A 4,419-nucleotide genomic window follows, 5' to 3' on the forward strand; every position below is an offset into this window, starting at 1 on the left:
TGACGGTGCTGTCCTACCATCAGATGGCCAGCAGCCCGACTAAATAACAACACCTGGTTGGTGTAAGGATGGGGTATAAGGGGAGGCAGAACCCCAGGAACGAACTACCTGAAATGCTTGAGAGGCAAATGTAAACAATCAGGAATCCTCCCCTCTTACTAAAATATCAAGATGTGGTGGGCAAGATGGAGGGCATGCCTGGGTAATATGAGTAAAAGGAAGCCAAGCTGGCAGGCCCCAAGAACTGGAACTCAATAGACAGAAGCACCAGATCTCGGTGGCAGAATCAAGTCTGTTATAGCTGTCCACAATATTGCTCAAAACAGTCCGCTACTGAGTTCCATCACACGTCTTGTGGAACAGTTAGTTTGGTACCTCCTGCTTTCTTCAGAGAAGCTGCTGCAAATTGTTTATTACAGAAACATCTTTCAATTTCAACAAAATTCTGCTCAAAATGTTTCTCTTTTGTTTCTACTGCCTCACCTCCTTGCATTTATCTCCAGACTCCTCCTTGCCCAAATCTACTCCACCTGCAACAATCCTCTATTCATTTAACTTCTTGAAACTTTGCCCTTTTAGAGAGAGGTAAGGGCCTGACTCTGTGAACACAAATTTGCAGAGAGACAAGAGGGCTGATGGGCTGGTAATCAGGTCTGTTATCTCTCATCTCCATATACAGCTACTAACAAGGATGTTATCTCTAGAGACACAAATCCACAGTTTGAGAACTGAAACTAAGCATCATGGAGATGCTTAGTGGGATCTTCTAGACTGAACACGGAGTCCCATTGGGTAGAGTGGGTTTCTTTAATCTTTACTGATCTATAGAGGAGCCTCTGGGAGCCCCATAATATTGGGCCCCTAATATAGCCTATGGCCTGTTGTAACCTATTTATAAAACTTTTCTAAAAAGGTTACATGATTACATTGTCTCAAATGGTATATAATTAGAAGTTATAATTAAAGGTTCACCGATACATCAGTCCAAAATCATATTGGCACCAATATAAAGAAAATTGAGTTAATCAGAAATCACCCAGATGTGGCTGATAATTTGGCTGATAAATGCCCATGCATGCCTGCAGCCACAGCATGCAGGCAACGAGGAACACACCTAGGCAGCTTGGAGAACTGCATGCAGCTGGTAAGTGTATTGTGGTGGATAGGGAGAGGGGAAGAAAGGGGCCTGGGGGTGCTGATCAATGCCCCCTGTGGTGAGGGAGGGAATGGCCTGGGTCTGGGGCAGGCACTGCCCAGCTGGGGCAGGGCAGAGTGCTGGATGGAGCCACAGCTCATTCGGGGGGCGTGGGGAGCAGGCACAGCTCCTGCCACTGCAGGCACTCTGGGAGGTCACAAGGGTGTATGTGTCCCTAGATCTGTGCAGGACATGGGCATGGGCAGGGTGGACTGCAGCTGTATGCTGGGCCCGGGGCTGTGTCAGGCTCTCCCCAGCATGTGGGGGGGGGCGCCTAGGCTGGGTTGTGCTCAAGGCAGGCGGCAGTGGCACCGGAAGGTGGGCTATGGCGAGGGCTACGGTGAAACTTGAGGTGGCTGAAGCCCCCGCCATAGACTCCTCCCAGTGCCACCGCCACCCACCCCGACCACAGCCTGGCCCAGCCCCCGCCAGGAAGAACCCCGTGCAGTCCCAACTTCAGCCCGTAAGTGTAGCCCGCCCTGCCCCGCCCAACACAGATCCGGGGGCACACACTGCCCCCATCCGTGCCCTCCCAGGGTGCATGCAGTGGCAGGATCTGCCCCTCCCCACATCCCCTGGCTAAGCCGTAGCTTTGTCCTACACCCTGCTTCAGCTGGGTAGCACCTGCCCTGCGCCTGCCATAGCCCCAGCCCCAGCCCCAGCCCCAGCCGCACTCCCTTTCTCACCACAGCAGGTGTTGATCTGCCCACCCACACCCCTTCCCTTTGTCTCAGCCACCAGTGGAGGGTTTGGGATTGATTGAGAGTGTGGTCGGGGGGTAGAAAGGTAAGAAAGGTTTATTGACTTAACAAAAACACAACTATGCATAGTATACTAAGACAGATAACGACAGACAATAATTCACGTCGGCAACTTACTGGCAGTCCCCTCTGACGCCTGATGTACGACAAGTTTCTCTTTCCACAAAGCTCAGCGAAGTCAGGCGTCCCTGATCAGTACTGTCCGAGAGGTACTGGGAAGGATCCTGATATTCAGTCCTTGGGCTTCTCGAGATCCATGGGGCCACTGATCCAAGTCAACAGCTAATTAGTCCTTTTCACAGAGCTGTATCTTCCTTCTGAATAGTTTCCATGTGTGCCAGCCAATTTATAATTTCTGAGCTGTGCTGATAAGTTACAGCCATTCAGATTCTTTTTATTTCAACTGTCCTTAGACTGACTAATAGCAGTACAAGCCTTGCATTCCTTTGATAAGGTTAATTTTAACTATGCCACAGGGCCTTACTACTTTAAGGCTTTGCTAAATTTACTAGGCCTTACTTCAAACAAGGCCTTACTACATCTTAAACTTTAATTAGGCTCTTAGCAACAACATATAGCTTAATATCTAAACAAATGACAGAAAAACACTTGGTCTAATCATCATAGAGCCTTCAGCAAGCACCTTTATCACACAGACATAATTTTCAGCTGTCACACCATTCCCCTTCCACCATAACAGACTTACCAGCTGGATGCAGCTATATCAGAAATCAGATTGGTATTGGCCAACATGCCTCCTTAAAAATCAGCCATCAGTATCAGCCCCCCAAATAGCTATGGCTGCACCCCTAGTCATAATGCTTATTCCATTATATCTTTGAGCTTTAACATATCTTAAATTTAAACTATCTTTATATAGGTTTATTTAAAAAAATTAAAATATGATTAAATAAAAAAATCTGATTCAAATAAAAAATCCGGTTTTTGTTTAAAAAAAAAATAGTTGATTTTTATCCACCCCGCAAGAGCCTAGATTCTTGGGCTCCATTTCTGTCTTTGATGTCTACTCACTTCATGACCCTATTAAGTCACCTCTGTGTTCCTCAATTCAGAGGCATAACAGGGCAGCTCCATGTCCAAGGCAGCCACAATCAGAGGGCATTGCTGGCTTTTGCTGTGCCCATTACAGCACAAGTCAGCTGTTGCTGTGGCAGCAGCTACTACAAAGCAGTGCCCAGGGCTACTGCCCAATCACCGCCCTCAGTCATGTTATTGCCTCAATTTACCCATCTGTAAGAGTGCAACTGCAATTTTGACCTATGCAGATAAAACCAGCTTAAGACCCTGACATGGAGAACTAATTAACTGATAATTATTAATACAGGAGAAACATCCTGAGTTGGAAAAAACCCCCATTTACCTCACATGTTCCTTCAGGAAAACATCACTTGAGGAGCCACTTGGAACTCTGAGTATAATTGCCCTTCATGTCCCGCAACCCTTGAGTCCTAATTACCTTTGAAAGTCCTAGTATAAGTTAAAAAAAGTGTGTTAACAGTTTTTCCTAGGAGCTCTTCAAAGCCTCAAAAAGATACAATTCTTGGGAAACACGAAGGAAATCTTGGTGAGTTGCTGCTGCTAAAAATAACTGTGGTCAGGAAATGCTGTTATCCACAAAGCAGATAATTAATCAACTGTCAGCATGAAGATGGTTGCGCTCTTAATCATGTGGAACTTAACAGCATGGGTTCAGTTGTCTTCAGTGGGAACCAGACTCTTGCCCTCGTGTATTGTAGGGCTTCATCTGCTCTCGAGGGGTCCTGTTGGAAGAAGGTTTTGAGGTTCTCTTCATAGGAAAACAGACCAGCACCTTGGCATCGGGGCCTCTAGGCAGAGTGGTTAACAGGGGCGACATGTAGGGGGTGCACGCAGGTGCACGTGCACCCCCTGAGCATGACAGTGCATCCCCTACAAAAAGGCACCACTGACATCGCCAGTGGAGTCTGCGGGTGGTCACTGCTCACCATCCCACCACTGATAGTGCCACCGGTGGCTGCGGGTGGTCGTCAACCCTTGTTTGGCGCTCACCACCCCCCAGCAGTGTCTGCAGGACTTCCCCGCTGACTACTGCCATGCTAATGCTGCTGCTGTTGCACTCCTGCCACCGCTGTGCTCCCCCAGCCTCCAGGGACATGTGCTGTTCACGGTGGTTAAGGTATTTTGCAATGTTTCCAGGGCATAAGTTTGAGGTTGACTCCAGACTTGTGCTGATGGCCATCACCCCAGCTGTAAATGGGAACCACATCACTCTCTCATGTATCAGCATCCCCACGCTTAAAAATGGCAGTGGGGGCTTAACGCTTACAGAAACGTGGTGGGATTCATCCCATGACTGGGCAGTTAGCATTAGGGGCTATAGGCTTTACAGGCAGGATACAGAAGGAAGGAAAGGTGGGGGTGTGGTGCTCTATGTCAAGGAGCAATACACATCCTCTGCCAGCA

This window comes from Crocodylus porosus, unplaced genomic scaffold (assembly GCF_001723895.1).
Source record: "Crocodylus porosus isolate Cpor-Errol unplaced genomic scaffold, CroPor_comp1, whole genome shotgun sequence".
Taxonomy (NCBI): domain Eukaryota; kingdom Metazoa; phylum Chordata; order Crocodylia; family Crocodylidae; genus Crocodylus; species Crocodylus porosus.